Raw genomic sequence first — 18,588 nt, forward strand, 5'->3', positions numbered from 1 at the left:
TAAAAGCTATACTGTATGTAGCAATTTAAGAGAATGTAAGCCTTTTCAGAGAAGAGACGAGAAGGGAATAAAAATTAAGATGCTAGTGGGTGTGTGCCTAGATAAATATTAGTTATGTCAACTGTAGATTTATTAAGCATTTCATATACCATATAGTTATTCCCATACTAGGTAGACATTATCTCATATTTCAGATCTAATCATTTAGGATTGTTTGTTTATTTGTAAAAATAAATATATTTATTTTTATATTATTCCCTTTAATAATATTAATATTCATAGAGTGCTATTACTCTCAGACTCCTACTAAAAAAATAAACTGAATTTCAATTCATTTCTTCATAAAGTAAATTCATTTCAACAATTAATATATTTGCTCTTATTTTTTACTTATTCTACTTTAAATTTACCCTTTTAACAGCCAACATTAGACATCTTTCTAGATGAGGACTCAGTGACTATTATAAAGTTACCGATATGTCCCTAATTCCAACTATAAATATCTTGCTTAATAAATCCAAAAACTGACTTTGCCCCCTCATTCTATAGAATTGACTCCTCCTTCTTTGTACTTGCATCACACTGGTAGCTTATATTCATCTTATGACTAACCAGTATCTAGATATCACTTTTCCCCTTTCAGTTTCTGCCTGATTAGCCCTGAGTTCCATGTGCATGACCTTACACATATTGAATTTTCTTTTACATCTATTATTTCAGTTCATGAGATCATCTGTTTAATTCAGCATAATTTTCTGATCCATCCCTGCACTGACAATACTTCCTAGTTCAATATTAGCAGCACATTTAATAAAACCATGTCTATATCACTCTCTCACTAATTTTAAAATAATGAATAATCTAGATCCCACAATTATTACTGAGATAGTCTCTTGAAATGTCAAGTTTACTTGTTCAAGTAAATGCCTGTGTGAGCTTTACATAGCAGCAGAGTCTCATGGCTATTTCTCATAATATACTGTACAGTTATGCCTTCTGTAATCTATGATATGTAAATTGAATACATGCTTTGTATAATGCAAATTGACAAGGGTTGCCACTAAAAAAAATTAGACTATAATGCTTCTGTTACCTTACATTCATGTGTTAAGTACAGTATCACTATAGCCCAGCCACTGTGTTGAAGTTCTGGAAGCCTAATAAATTTTACTTATAATCAGCCTGAAATATACAGATGAGCTTTATATCTCGCACATGTTTATTTATTTATTAGATTTTTTTATCCCGCTGTTACAACTTTATCAGTAATTCAAGGTGGCAAACCTACAAAGTAATGCCTCAATAGCAGACACATGGCTTTTATGAAGATATAGAACTCACAGTAAGGTTTATATATATTTTATAGATACTAGCATTCCCAATATGGTATTTTCCAAAGACTATTGGAATTACAGTTTTAAAAGTCTTTATTGTTAGGGAATTCTAGCAGAGTTTCAAGCTGGAGGAGAGAAGATTTATATTTTAATACCCCATAGACTTGTATTTATTACTGATATAGCTTTGGATCCTTAAAATACTTGTAACACCAGCAGGCTATCGAATGAGATAGGAATATTATAATCTAATCTGCCTTTGCTGAATCATGTATGTATAAGGATTTTATCTATTTCTGAATCTATTGTAGTTAACTGTAATATTTAAAATGGTACAGATTAAAGCATAGTGAGTCTTCTGAACAGATATCTATTGCTTAAAATAGGGGAAATTCAGCACATTTTTGGATAATATTATACCGGTACTAGTTCTTTAATGTGAGAATAGTAACTAACAAACTTTCCTCTTCTGTGAAAATGTTAAAAGATACAGTTACCCAAATGATTTTTTAAGCTGACATGCTCAGCTGCAACAGCTGGTTTTAAAGCTATTCGGTCCTCAAACATTATATCTAATTTTTGGTAAGCATTTTATGGTTTCATATGTCTATATAGTTAGAACTGAATTACACAGTTCCTTTTAAGTTAGATAGACAAGATGTTATCTTACTTGGAAAGTTCACCAATAAAATGGAATTATGGAACGTATATCAGAGATACAGCTAAAGCCAATACCCAAGAATTAACAATTAATAAATACCTTGGGAACACGGAATAAAAATTGATAGCATCAAAGACAGCATCAGAATTGCAACCACTGAATAAAATAAATCAGAAATGAGAATGTTTGAAATCATACAATGTTGCATGTCAAAGGGGATCGTTTGAAAGATAAAAATAGCGATAAATATTAAGCTCATAAGCAATTTACAGATCAAGGACAGATCCGAGTAACAGTAAAAATAGGTACAGTTGGAAACAGTTTTTTTTCTTTTCTCCCATGTCAATATTTGAATTTGAATTCTCTTTGAAAATAACAATGCCTGTATGAATGACAAGGATACTGAGAGTATATTGCCTTCTGTGGAATTACAAAGGATCAGTGCATAGACTGTATATTTGAGAAGTGTGTGAGAAGAAAACAGTTCATTTGTGTATAGCTTTTAAAAGTATAAATCTATTCCTTGTTAGATTATGATGAAACACTACTTTTCCGCAGAGGCTTATGTATAGTTTTAAAGCACCGTATTTTTTTATTCTCCCCTATTGTTTTCTTTCTTGATGTGAACATCATGCATAGCAAGATAAGTTTTTAATTTCATGTTCCTTTGTTATACTTTCTCTTAAGATTACCAGAGTGCCATCGATTCACACTAAGCTACTAAAGATCCAATCTGATGTAATTGTTAAATTGCCTAGAAAGCTGGAGGCTATGAGTTCTAGGCTCTCCTTAAGAATGAAAGCCAGCTGGGTGACTTTGGGCTAGTCATTCCTTCTTAGCCCAACCAACCTCATGGAGTTGTTGTTCTGAGGAAAATAGCAGTCAGGAGTATTAAATATGTTTGCTATTATTAGTTGACTGCCAACATACACACAGAGATCGAGAAACAGAGACAGAGCTTTCTGTAGTGCCAAGACATCAGGCTAGAAACTGGGAGACAGGGAATTCTAGTCTTGTCTTAGACACAAAGCTAGCTGAGTGACCTTGGGCTGATTACTTTGTCTCAGCACTAGGAAGGAAGGAAGGCAAACCACTTCTGAAATCTTGTCAAGAAATCAAAGGGATTTCCATGAATGTAGAAGGAAACACTGTGGAAAACTATCGAACAAATTCTTCTGAGGGCTTATGCTGGATATACATACACACATATGTACAATACATATATATAGTGATTCAGCATGTACTTTTTTTGTAAATTAATCAATATTTAGTGTAACATCTGAACTTAAACTACTGTTAATATAAATTATTATATAAGTCCTAGTTTCAGATATATGCTAAACTTACTCATTTAAAAACAAGCAAAAATGTTTATCTTCTCAAAGTCATAATGAAATCACGATAGAGGGCAGAGATGTAGAGGTGTAAAGAAATAAGACTAAAGATGGAATGCAAAAATGTCAGTAAGGTAATTATGCCTTGATTCTGTTTAGTATGTTTAGTATTAAGGAGAAGAGGCATTCTAACAGGTATTATATATACAGATTTTATTTTTTTATTTATATCCCAGCTTTATTATTTTTAGCCCTATAACAATAAAACAGGGTTCTTATAGTCCTTAAGTTCTGATTCCTGACCAGGCCTACCTTGAAAAGCTTATAGGGAGTGTTGATCAAGTCTGAACTTTGTTTATATAGCACTATAGCTTATTTTATCTATTTCTTATTAAACTTCTGTGCCACTCATCTCACTTAGGTGGCTACAGTTAAGTGTTAGATTTAAGAAAGTCATTCTGTACCAAACCTACACACACTGTGAAGAAAGTGCATTTAGAATAAAAGTTATGAAAAATTCAACATAATGTAACTTTGACCATCAATAGTTAAATTTGATAAATGTTTATCTGATGTGAATATGTATTTTATATTTGAGGCTAAACATTACAAACCTGCCAAGTGTCAGTAAAGTTATCACAATTGTTACCAAGGAAGGAAGTATATTCTTCATCAGTATAAATTGGACTGCTAGGTAGAGAATTAAAAAAAACCTTCCTCCTATGGGAAGATGCTATTTACTGTTTTATAAATGTAGGCCTATAAACAAGCAGTTAATGACAGGAAAAAGGAGCAGTTCTAACCATTGTCCAAAGTCAGGTAGGGAAGGCTAGTCAGTTCAAGTGGAGAAGAAAAAAAGGAGAAAACAGCAGTCTAAAGGTGGACTCCTGCAATGTGCTCTACCTGAGGCTTTGTTAAACAAAAAGCATCTATATTTGTCTTGCTATACATCTTTCGTCTTTACTAAAATGATATTTTCTCCTTTAATTTTGAAACCAAAACAATACTAATCCGCTGATGGTCATTTTGTTTCTCTATTTAGGCAAGGAAATATCTTTGGATGGGTGACCCAATGGAAATGAATTATCTAGCGTGTTCTAATCTAATAGGACAATAAGAGATACATTTCTCTCCATATTATTCACTATATACACTACTTAGTGTTTTCTTCTTAGTTATCTTTTTAAAAAAAATAAACAGTGCTGCGTGGATGAGAAATAATGGAAACCCATTCTAGTCTATCAAACAAAACACAACATAAGAAAATTAAAAACTAGTAGAATCCATCATTATAATTCCTTTGTGAAAAATAATCATTATATCACTCCCATTTCCAGCATGTAATGATGGAATGAGGGACAAAATCAGGAAAATAATTTATATTTATTCATATTTCTTTTATATCTGTATAACTAGTTAAAACAGATCTTCAATGGAAACATGCACTATGCCTTAGTTAAATGCTATAATCATAATGTGTTAGATTTAGAACATTTGGTTTTCCAATTATCACTTTCAAGTCTGAAAAAAAAGCTAATGATTAAGAGAAGGATCAAAGAGTTCCCATTTATCTTCATGTTTTTGAAAAACAGACTACTTCCTTTTTTGGTTAAAATGATTAAGATGCTTTACAGTGAGATTTGGTAGCTCCTATTTTTGATTGCTCATTGACTATGTGCTACATGAACATTAAATATTACATACCATATGTTGTGATTTACTTTTTAATCTAACTACATATCATAAAAATCTGAAAATTAAATTTGATTTTAATGAGATATAAAAACAGATTGTTATTGGACCTGAACAGCAGCATTGCTTGATTTGGATCATGTGGTGTGCCACAACAGAAATTATGCTGCACTAAAATAGCTGGCTAGAATTGCCATCTCATGTTATTTTAAAGTAAATTACTGTTCTATTTAATCAGAGGCCAGAATTATGGTATATATGGCTAATGAGGACATTGAATTGGTGACTAAGGCTTCTCCACTTACATGTAGTTCTTGTTTAATTACCCTAATTGGAATCACTGCTAAGTGAAGTGTTTGTGAAAGTGAAATAACATCATACGACTGCACTGCTTAGCGATACAGTTCTGGAAAGCTCAGTTGCGGTCACTAGACAAGGACTGCTATTGTTAGGTGTGGACCTCATACTTCTCCTGCCCTGCTGCGCTTTCCTCTGGTTTAATTCCTCCACTCCTCTATCTTCCCCCATCTGTTTCCATTTGGCTGCCCTGCACTGCCACCATCTTTTTTCCCGCTGCCAATAAGGTGTGCTGGCTCTTTGTAAGGCTTTTGTATGCCCTCCCCATGGCCATGTGAATGGTTGGGGAGGCCTTGCATGGTATTATTTATATAGGCTTCACACAGCCTTGCACTGGACCAACTGCTGCCATCAGCCGTGGCTGGAAGAAGGTGCCAATGGTCAGTTGGGCAAGGGTAGGTGGCAGTGCATTGTGCAAGACAGCCAAAAAGGTATGGGGGAGGGGAGAATCAGGGGAATTGAAGCTCACATTGCAGTTTTAAATATGGCAGGTTGCCAAATGCCCAAAATTTGATCACAAGCATAACTTTGAGGATTGGCCATAACTAGCATTCATTCAGCATCATTGTAACTTTCAACGGTCAATGAATGGATAGTTGTTAAGTGAGGACTACCTCCAGTACTTTTTCTGATGTTCCAAGAACAGATAAAGAATACAAATGTCTCTCTCTTGCAGTTCTAGCAAACATTTGGGTCAGCTGAAGATGGTTTGAGTGTGCTCTACGAAAATCTCTTTTCAGTACTGTTGGATGATAGCATAATTAGGGTAATAGCATATTTACTTGGGTCACAGCATATTTACTTGGTGCCAACTGTTGAATTTGAGTATGAATCATATTCAAATCATTTGAATTGACACATTGTCTTAATATACTTTTGGTATATTGGGGGGGGGGCATTAGGGCAAATGCTGTTCCAATTTTGAAATAATAACTTGTTTTAAAAGGGGACCAAATTGTAGCATCCATGCTATGGCTCTGGCAGCTGCCAATACTGTTGGTGAAGTTGTTTTTCCCTGACAAATCATTCCAGGATTATTTTTTCTTGAAAGAAAATGATTAGGAGAAGTACTTCAATATAAAAGCATATGCTTCAATGGAGACCTTACAGAAAAAAAATATTTTAAAATACATTTTAAGATATTTAATTTAATTAATATATTTTAAAGTCAAAGTAGGGAGATTATGCATGCTTCCTCAACAGTCTCACTGAATTCAATAGGGCTTATTCACTAATAAGTAAGCATAAGATTGCAGCTTAAATCAGACTTTTGCTTTCTGACCAGCTTATGTTTGTAAAATCCATATTGGGTATTCTATCATGTATTAATGGTATTCACACATAGCACCAATAGCATGTCACAGATACAAAGGATTTTGAAATATTACTTGCAAAAATAGATTTGTACTTATGGCTTGTGAAGTTTACAAATTTCAAAATGCTTTTTAGCTATTATGATCACTCTGAAGTATTATGGTGATAATATATTCTGTCTAGCATTGTTGCTCTTTTTGTTTTAGAAATCAAGATAAAATATCTATCCACTATATAGCTATCTTGGAATAATTCCTATTTAATTCAATAGAACTTATTTTTGGATCAGTATTTACAAGAGATTATACTCTTAGTTTCTGAAATTTAGAGCTGAAAGATAGAGAAGTGTAGCCTATAAATAATCACATACATTTGAATGCAATTATCACGGTGAATAAAGTTTTGTATATAAACAAATCTGCTAGTTACCTATGGTATTTTTACTTTGTCATATAATTATTTCATGTATATCTTTTCACAGATGTATAAAAGATATTTGTAAGAAATTTGTCACAAAGTGTTTTTAATATGCTAAAAGGATATATATTTCTACACTAAGTACCATAATAATAGATATAAAACATATTTGTATTCACAATAGCAAATATCAAATATCAATTTGTTACTGTACAAACAGTTTATATTATTAAAGTAAGATATCTTTTAATATCAAAAAAGTCAGGATCCTAAAACTTACTTCAGATAGCAACATAAAATAGGCTTTTCATATCCCAATAGAATTTTATGTATTTTTTCTGTAATTTGTTTGAGCCCTTTACAAATTTTGAAAATATACTTGCTTCCAATTACCAGGAAAATACAAAATAATCGGAGTTAATGTTATATTGTATTTTGTTTTAATCTGGGCCTTCAGTGTCATTTTATATTTTATCTGTTTTTATTGATTTTTTTGGTTTCGTACACTGCCGAGAGTCCATTGAAATTTGGCAGCTGTGACAAATTTAAACAAACAAAAAACAAACAAGATTCAAGAATATGGGTATATATAGAGCTAAATTTTTTGGAGTTTGGCCACAGTTCAGGAATTACGGTAAAACCTCCAGAATGAAGTAGGTATTAATTTTTTAAGCATTCAGAATATAAGCAAAATACACATACACACTCATGATCAAAAGCAAAACAATCCATAAAAGTAAAAAGGATAAAAAAAGAAAAAAAAGAAAAAAGAAACAAAAATATATAATTGGATACATAATATTATTGTAAAATACCAAAATCTGTGCCAAAGAAGAATATATTGTTTCATTTTTTGATTAGTAAAATACTTTTTTTTCAGGATGGATGTTATACTTTCCCAAACACCAGCTTTTAACATCTAAAATGATATCATAGTTCTAATTTCTCAGTATTATTTTTTTAGCTTATCACACCTCTCAATGTATTGTAAAGCATGATTTTCACAGAGATTCCAGAGCTTTGGAATATAATTCAACATTACATTAACATCTCTAAGATTTTTCCATACATTTATCAACATACACAAAATATTATTTAAAAAATTCACAGAACCATTTTAAATTTTTACGTCTTCTACAGAGGAAAAACCAATGTTCACCCTTTCAAATACATTTTTTTGGAAGCTTAAAACACTCCAAGTGCAATTTTTGATGAATCAGCTTTAATGTCATCAATACCATTTTAATAGTTTTTAAGAACATAAGCCATTGATGGGGCATTATCAAAGATTCTAATTCTTTGGTCTATGTTTAATATATTCTTGACAGAAATGTATCAAAGCTTGTTTTATTATATACATAACTACAGATTGATGTAGCCTTTTTACACTGAATTAAATCAAGGCATATTCAGAAGTAATGTATCATTTGCATAGTTTCTGACTTGACACCAATCCAACACAAACCCTCTTAAATTGTAATTGCCAAAAATATGAAGTAGACCTAAAGGCATATTAGAATTTTGATTGGTCAATGGCTGTAATTAAATAATGTTCCTGCTGCTATTGTTTCAATTCAATATTAGAATTGAAAAGAGAATTGGAATTAGCATTCCAGTAACAGCATTATCCTATGTGTGTTTATTAGAAGTAAAGTCACATTGTGTTCAAAAAGAGTTTTGACCAATTATGGTATTTATGGTTACATTGTCTAAAGAAAATATTTCTTAATTCGCCACCAAAAATATGCACAGGTATAATAATAAAACTAGTATTTATATATTGAAAATCTAAGAAAGATATTAGGTCTTCCTATTTTGTTCTATGGACATGATATTCTTCTACATTATTACTTTTTGCATATCTTATATACTATACACACGTGTATTGTATTCTATATATAGAGAGAGAGAGACTGAAGGAGCTTATTTGGCTCCAGGAAAGAGATCCTAGACACAGAAATAAATGAAAATGAAATATTGGCTTAGTATGTATATTAATTATGGAAGGAGAGGAAGAAAAACAGTTTAATAAATGTTAGAAAAAGGACTGAAAATAAAATTACAAGTACCATAATCCTTTTCTATCAATATCAACATTGCAGCCACCTAAGTATAGTTTTGAAATAATACATAGAAAATGGTACAGCAAAAAACAAACACTGAGTTTGAAATCTATTTCCTTCTAGAATAAAAGTTTGTGCCATTTGAGATTTTTACAAAAATACAGCTGAAGAGTTATAAACATGCCATTGGTGATGATGAGTGTGTTTAGAAATGTATTCTTTTTCACACATATATTTACCATATTCATTAAACCAATAGGTAGACAATTCCACAAATAATGAAGTAGATTTTTTTCACACAATATTAATTGAATTCGTAAGTGTAGCTCAAGGTTTAAATAGTTATTAAAAACATTAGGCAAATTGACTGAAGATTATTATTATTAATTAGAATAATTAAATTGATCATGTTTACTCTGAGGTAGCCTCTAGCAACTAGTACTGCCCCCCCACAAAAGAATAGTTTTAATATTCTGTTTCCAGCAGAACTCTGAATTAACTCAGAAGGACAAAACTATTATTAATGTGTTTTCAATCAGTAGGACCTTGCTTCTGGCCCAGAATTTAAAAAGAAACGCATAATAATCTGACCTTGGCTATGAAACTATGAGAGTGGGTGAATATTTTTTTATTTTTATTGAACCCAATATCCAAAATTTAAAACAATCCCAATTTAGAAAAATAAACTAGAAATAGAAACAAAAACAACAAAAAACAAGAATGGGAAAAATAATGGTTATCCTTGTGAGTGCAAATTTGTTTCTTTTTCAAATCCTGCGGTTCCTTTTCTTTGACATACTAATATTCTGAACCTGGGAATTTTTGTCAGCTTAACAATATTGTTACATTATTATGAGAGTCTTCTCCTTTATTGGCATTCTGAACTTGACCCAAATCAAAATGACCTTCCTGTGTATTTATTGATTTATATACTTTTTCAATACATAATCACATTGCATTTTTTTTAATTTGGCGCTTTGCAAAATATGGATTTACAATGATGAGGCAAGTGGTACAATGAGGGTGTGAAAGCAGGTACAACACAGAATACCTTATAAGATATTCCTAGTTTAAGAGCCGTGGTGGTACAGTGGTTAGAATGCAGTACATTATTCATAATTTTCATGCTTTCATTTATTTAGAACTTTGGGTTAATTTTAGCATCCATATTGTACATAATAATATAAGTATCTTTATTCCACAGGAAGGATTTTGCTTTAAATGATTTCTTTGGAGCCCTCAAATAGTACTTTTAAAAAGTTGATTAGCATCCTTTCTGTGCTAATTTTTTTTGCTCTCTTTGCCTTCTACGCTGAGACTTTTTAAAAGAGGTAAGGATCTTCCTTAAATAGGAATCGTCAGAACCAACCTCTTTAACAGAAACTTACAAAAGTCAGACTCAGAGTTGGAAAGCGATATTTACTTCCTCATCCAAAATAAAGTGTCTTCAGCAGATGGCTGGCTAGTCTCTGCTTGAACAAGTCCAATGAAAGAAACCCACCATCTATCCGGGCACTTGGATCTACTATTGATCTATCTTGATTTTTTTTAAAAAAAGAATTCAATAAGATTCTTCCTTCTTCTAACTTATATACAGTATTCCGATATTATATATTCTGGAACAAAAGAAAACTAGTTTTGATCTTCTTTTGACATCCTTTTATATCTTTGAATTGTGCTACCATATACACCTTCATTGTTTTTCCCCACAAGGTTAAATATATAGATATCTTTCAATCTTTCTTCATTGAATTCAGTTTCCAGATCCCTAATGATCCTCACTGTCTTTAAGCCTGTTCCAGTTTGCCTGAATCTGTCTAATGTGTGATGTCCAAGCAAAAAAGTAGGAACGGACAAATGCACACAAAAATAGAAATATTAATCCTACTATTACCTGAGATGGGATTTATTTTATTTATATTACGCTACTAAAAAATTCATTTTGCAATAAACCTACTATCCTTTCTTATAAGCACTATTATATAACTATGTACATTTTATTTCTATTTTTTAAATGAACTTTTCAGCCTATTTCTCTAACTTACTGAAACTATTTTGCATTTTATTTCTGTTTTCTAGAGCATTAGCTATTCCGCCTAATTTTGTGTCATCGGTAAATTTGATAAACATTGCTTCCATCTCTTCATCCAAGTAATTAATTAAAATATTAGAGGAGAGGTTTACTGGACTGAATTTTATGGAAATCCACTCAATACCTTACTCCAACTGAAAATAAAACAGTCCATATTTAATTAACTTCAACTCAAATGTTTTGGGACAACCTGCTTGTAGGTCTCATGCTTTCATGAGATAAAGAGGATGGAAGTTCATAGGCACTTTTTAAATGTTTCTAAGTTTGGAATAGCCTGCCTCTAGAAATTTCATGCTAATGATTGTCTGTAAGATATTAAAAATTAAATTATTTCAGAGAACCTATAGAAGTGGTAACTGACATTATTGGTTACTGATTGGCTGATTTATGTTTGATTGTTTTTTGTATTGATATCATATATATTTTATTGTAATTTTTATAGAGGTATGTACTGCTGAGAGTTATGGTGGGTCAAATAAGAAGTTAAAAAAAATTGCTCTCCTTTAGGCAGTTTATTATCACTGTATCCATTATCAAGATATTTCAGATATAATGTATAAAGGTTTAGCAAGAACATTAGCTAGTTACTTCTCTGCTCTAAATATAATTCATTCAACCTAGAAAGCCTAAACTCATCTGAAGTAAGTAGGGATTTCTTGGTTATAATATATCAACCTCAAGTTTAAATCCTGTCCCTTTGCTCCTTTCTGTCAGATTTCCTGGTTTACCTAGAATACTGAACCAATATGGAAGCTTTTTTTGTTATCCCTTAGAATTGTGCCAAGATTGTTGAGTAGCTGGTATTGTTTTCTTTTTCTTTGAATAACATTTTAACATCCTTTACCAACCTTAGCTCATTCTGAGCTTTAGCTTTTTTTGATCCAGTAATTTTAGACTTTCCCTGAACTGCTAGTTTTTACTCTTTCCAACCAATGGGGCTTAGGATAGAAGTAACATTTTAAGCCACTATCCAGCTATTATACCTATCCCTATGGATGTACTGCAGATTTTTTCCCCCTGGATATTTTTCTCCATGATTCTCTGCTGGATCTAACCCATTTTCAAATTCCTTGTTTCTTTTCCGAGTTTCTCCTATTCTGCCAAATTTGACCCATTCAGTTTTTAAGGAAATGCCTTGCGGAAAGATAGACAGTACCCTGATATTATAAAAGGTAATCAGGAGAATATTTCTGATTGTGGATGGAATGTTAGTTTTCTTGCCTTGTTATTTAAGTTCTGATTTCCCTATTAGGGCTGCCTTTGGACTGTACTATGAGCTGGTGAGTGAGGCTTTTATTCTTCGATTTAGATAGGATTGCAGGGGAGATGGTCTGGGAGCAGAGAGGATCAATTTGGGTCTGATAATATTAGGCAAGAAGACAAGCTGGTCATGTCCAAAAGACAAGGAGAAAAAGGGATGCAGCTTCCATTTGTTTGTTAGATTTATTTTCTCCAACTTACACAGTGTCAAACCTCTTCTGCCAGAAGCCCTTCATCTTGGTATAATGACTTGGTAGTAATACTTATCACCATGATATTTCAAGAGGATGCTTCATCTGGCATTGTCCCTAGTAAGTTCCAGTGTGAGAGAGATGGGGCCTCTACAAAATGCATGAGTTATTGGCAAGTAAAGGTAAAGAAGAAGAAAAAAATAAATGCTATAGCTCAGGGGTGTCAAACTGCCGGCCTGCGGGCTGGTTGCATCATGTTGAGGCCACGCCCACCCCAGCTCCAGCAATGCAAAAAAAGTCACGATACGTCACGTGATGCAGCAAGTTTGACACCCGTGATATAGCCACTTCCCAGTCCTGTAACACTAGGCATGCGGCTAATAAATCAGTCCATCCATCCCCCGTTTTGTGGGAAGAGACGTATCATAAGACAGAAATAAAATAAAGCTTTATTAAAAATTAAGCAACCCATGACAATTGGGTCATTTTTTACCAAAGATATTTCCTTATCAGATTCCTCAATGCCTTTGCAACAATAGCAGAGCTTGTAATGTACTGCCTTCACTGGAAAAGTTCTTAAAAATTCAGGGAGATATTCAGAGATGTATCTGCCTTGAAAGTAGCTCACGTTCATTTGTATAGCACATTCAAAGATCAGCAGCTTACAACAAGAAATATTTAATGATATCTTGTATTATGTCACAATTTTATGTCATAAAATGTTTTATAAAATTTGCCAAATTTCAACTCCCTGGGAGTCAAGGGTCCCAGCTTTTTAATGCATTTTATAAGTTAGCCATTTCAGGTACCTTTGTTGAAAAGGTTTTGCCCTATGATGTTCTGTTTTGCCCACTTAAAGGTTACACTCATGAGAATTTTAGTAATACATAGATAGGAGAAATGAAAATGTAGAAATTCCAAGTTGCATAAAAAGATAAAATTATTTATCTTTCAGAGTCTGTAAACGCTGCAGAATACAAATTTGGCTAAAAACACATCCACAGGCAAAATAAAGTTAATTGAATGCAACATTTTTAGTTAAACTTATACCAGTTTCCCAGGATTACTTGATATGTAAAGCTGCAATCCCTCTGCCTTTCCCATAGACCTTTTGTAATTTCTTGTAGAATGTAATCTTTTCCCAGATGTTTCAGGGCACTATTCCTTACTCACAATAGTCAGGTTTTCCTTTTTGTTTCTCTTGGAGATCTGCCTGCCTTTTTCAAATGAACAAAAACCCACTTGGAGAGGTTGGTGGAATCTCTTCTTTTTATATGTGATAAAGTAAACATTCCTTTGCAAAAAGACCCTGCCTGAAACAGTTTGCTGTCTGGAAAGCTGTTATCATGCTTCTGAATATTGGGCATTATTAAAACAGTCCCACCTGCCTCTTTCTTCCAGGTCACAGTTGAAAATAATTCCAGAGAGCATGCTCTGCATGCTTTCCCTTGTTCACCTCTTATATGTGCACTTTTTTGTCTTCAGATCTTCACTAAGCTATTTTGTGACCAAATAAATAATGAGGAAAAACAGAAATTTATCAATGCATTAAGTATATTGTGATTTTCCCAAAAGAAACAGCTTAATAACCCAATAAAATGTCAAGGGAATAAAACACATTTAAAATTGTCAAGCTAGTATTAATTAATTCAAGAAATAGTTGTTGTTTTTTTAAAAAAAAGTAAGCAAAAAAGTAGCTAGTATTTGAATATCAGTAACAGTCATTCTATTAATGGTAAAAATGAGAATAAACATGTTAGGAAAAGCAAAAGGAACCCAGTGTGTATAGATTTAATCTTATTAGTCTGGGTAAAAAAAAAAGTTTTATGCTTATATTACAAATATATGCAGATCTGTTAATAATATTCTTTTCAGCTTTGACCCTGGGTATCAGCATCTCAATGACAGAAGTGGTCCCAAAAGTCTAAACTGAGGCTGACCTGGTGGATCAAATCCTACAGGGAGTTGGAATTTCCATTTCACTGGCTTAGCATCCTATCTCATTTATGATCAACCTTCTGTAACTAAGAGACAGTTGTAGCTTAATAACTTTACTTTAGTGAGGATAACTAAGACTATGAAAACTGTGTTATAACATGTACTTACAACACAGCTGCTAATAGGCTTTAATGATTCTTGATTACGTTTCAATAAAAGGCAACCAAATCTATTACTTAGACCAAAGATCTTACAGATCAAACAACCTTTTTCACTGCTTCTGTATAGATTGCAGCTGCCACCTAGCTCTTATGTCTGTACAATTATCACTAAAAAAAAGGTTATTATAAAATAAATACTTTAACTGGTAGAAAAACAGCACTGCATACTTAAATCAGCTCAACATTTCAAGAATTCAACTGATAACTGTACATAAAGAACTCTTACCAAATATTGCAATGAAAACAGATATACAAGCTATTTGCTATTATTGATAAGGATGCATATTGAAGCTTATGAAAGAAAAATATAATATTCTAATTTAGCAACAACAAATACATACCGGGATCAAACTGATATGTATATTTTTATACACCTTGCTCATAAGTAGGACATTATTGATAGCATATGTATAGCCATGATGTGGATTACGTTCATATGTTTCAAAAGTTTTATTTAACTCTGTAAACTGAAAATTAATAGCAATTAAGCATCCCAGCCTGTCTAATAATCTCTGACAACTGGAGAAACCTGCACGTACTAAACCCTGACCCACCAAATCTTTTATCTGCATGTGTACTCTCCACAGGCCAAGCAAATAAAGGCCAACTGATAATTTACACATGAATGAACTTTCTTTACAGACTAGGCACCAGAGACATTTCTTTTCTCTGTTACTGAAAGAAAAGCAGCCAAGTCTAAGCTTGTCTCACCAGAAATCATACAAGTGAAACATTGATATGTTCGAAAAAGGCAGATCAGCAAAATGAGAGTGTTCTAAACGCCTGATAAAAATGGCAGCCACAAAGGACTGGGAGAATATTTACCTTGAAATAAGACTGAGGGTAACAATAGGTCTTATTCCAAATAGGTAATATCTTACAAATCAAAATGAAGATACAGTCCTGACGGGAGATTACATAAGATACCTGAATGGATATCTTTAAAGAATATGTAAACTATGCAACCCTTGACAACTATCAATTATTATCAGCTCTTCCAATTTACCTGGGAACTGATTTCTTTGAACCAGTTAATGTATTGGTTAAGACATCAAACTAGAAACTGGAAGACACTAAATTCTAGTCCCACCTTTGGCAATAAGCCAGCTGGATGACCTTAGACCAGTCACTTTCTCTCAGCCCTAGAAAGGAAGCAATGGCAAACCACTTCTGAAAAACCTTGTAAAAAAAAACCACAGGGACTTCTCCAGGCGGTCTCTGGAAGAAAATAAAAACTCAAAAAAGCATGGCTTAGCCTTTTTTGGCTAGTTATTTGATATATTAGTTTATTACTAAAAGTTCACAGTTAAAACTAGCTATTGTTATTAAAATGAAACAAGAAAACTAAGAAAAAGAAATATATACTATGTATGTATGCATTTATGAATGAATGGATTTTTTTGCAAATGGCGACTTACAATTACAAATATTGCAAATATTCTCTAGAGAATCCCTTAACTCTCCAAAGTCAATGGGAATAGGGCAAGAATCTGTTGCACTGCAGTTGCTACTTTTTTTTAATGAAATGGACATGATTAAAAATAACTCATTGCCTATAATGGGCATTTTACAACCTGTAAAGTTCCCAAAAGTCTGCCAAATGAAATAAAATACTGTATAAACTGAACTAAGTTGCTCTATTATTCATGTCTTGGTCTTGATCCTAGCCCCTTTGCAGTATGTATCATAGCACACCATTCAAAAGTCAACAGCTTTAAATATGAGGAATTACAGCTAGATGATATTGGTAAAACTATTATTTCTTATTATGGAATTGTTCTGGAATTGAGCTGCTGGTAAGATTTTATACTTTCCTATGTTATGATCAATATTTCAGCTAGCAATGTAGTAAAATGCATATATTAGATTTAGATATATATTGTAAGAAAAAGTGTGTACAGTAATTTAATACACACTATTTTGTTTAAATTTAAATTGACACAGAAATGGATCAGAAAGGACTTATTAGTGAATATACATGAAACAGACACAGATCAGAGACAGAATGCTCAGTGGATTCTAACGGAATACTCTTTGAGTACAGTGGTTAAGGCACCTGGGTAAAAACTGGGAGTCTGTGAGTTCTAGTCAAGCCTTAGGCATAAAGCCAGCTGAGTGGGCAGTCACAGTCACTCTCTCTCAGCACTAGGAAAGAGCTGATAGCAAACCACTTCTGAAAAATCTTGTCAAGAAAGCTGCAGGTGTTCATTAGGAGTTAACACTGATTCATTGATATTGATTATTTTTAGTAAGTATTAAAGCGCCTGAAGGCAGGACAAGAAGCAATGGATGGAAACTAACCAAAGAGACAAGCAACCTAGAACTAAGGAGAAACTTCCTGACAGTTAGAACAATTAGCCAGTGGAACAACCTACCTCGAGAAGCGGTGAATGCTCCAACACTGGAAGTTTTTAAGAAGAAACTGGACAGCCATTTGTCCGAAATGGTATAGGTTTACCTGCCTGAGCAGGGGGTTGGACTTGATGACCTCCAAGGTACCTTCCAACTTTATTATTATTATTATTATTATTATTATTATTATTATTATTATTATTATTATTATTATTATTGTTGTTGTTGTTGTTGTTGTTGTTGTTATTGTACATTTTTAGTAAGTTCTGACCTAACTTGTATTGCTATTAATGATTTACATATCAGATTCCCAGATAGTTGTATTTTTCCTCTTTGTTTCCCGACTGATCTAAGGTATATTGGCAGTCAACCCTTTGATTAACGCCACTGTCCACTTATAGCTGAATTGTTGGTACAATGGTACCGAATGCATTACTCATGAACTGAAATTCATAATTTGAAGCATGTCTATGATTAGGTCACCTAAACTGGACCAAATGGCACATGAAACTTTTTTTCCTATATAAACAACTGATTTCCCAATTCTTAAACTGTTTCCAAAGTTTGCATTCAAAAAACAATAAGTGATTTAATCCATCAAACCAGGGGAGTATAGGGACATAACCTGCTTTCCCACCTTTTCCCCGTCGAGAGAAAGCAGCTTCATAAATGATTCTGAAAGTAATTTGACTCATACATCAAGTTTATCTAATATATTTTGCATCATAAAGATACATTTTTAAAAAAACATATATTACGTTTCTGTAGATTTTTAAACAATCTAAGAATTTTTCTGCCATCCAGAAAGGATTTCAGCTGTAAGAATTGATTCGGGAAATAAAAATTAAGCTGAGGTAGAATAAAATGTTTCTGGTAACTATAGATTACTGGATATCATATTAGAAATATTTTCAGAGCGTTTCCATGTGTTGCTATTTACTTGGATGGATGGATGGATGGATAGATGGATGGATGGATAAATAAATAAATGAATAACACTGTCATCGCATACAGAGTCACTTGTTGAGATGAGCAGCTACAGAAATCTAATCCATCTATAAATAAATATTGTCCCAATGAGTCTTTCAAAATCTTAAAAATTCCCTACTTGTATAATGTCAAAAAACTACAGACAGCACTAATAGTCTCACCTGCCTTCCATTCATCAAAAGATTGCCCAGCCTTGCTCCAAAAAAACACCACAATGACTCTAACTTAACTTAGTTTTATTCCACTACCACATATCAATAGAGGGATGGCAGATTATCATTTAAATATTTTCTAAGTGGCAAAGTAAACAAAAGTAACAAAGCAGAGGCTGAGTTTCTGTAATATGCATTCAAAAAGGGGTAGGTCCCAAGA

Source organism: Protobothrops mucrosquamatus, unplaced genomic scaffold, assembly GCF_001527695.2.
Source record: "Protobothrops mucrosquamatus isolate PMUCROS unplaced genomic scaffold, P.Mucros_1.0 scaffold106, whole genome shotgun sequence".
In the NCBI taxonomy this organism is placed as follows: domain Eukaryota; kingdom Metazoa; phylum Chordata; class Lepidosauria; order Squamata; family Viperidae; genus Protobothrops; species Protobothrops mucrosquamatus.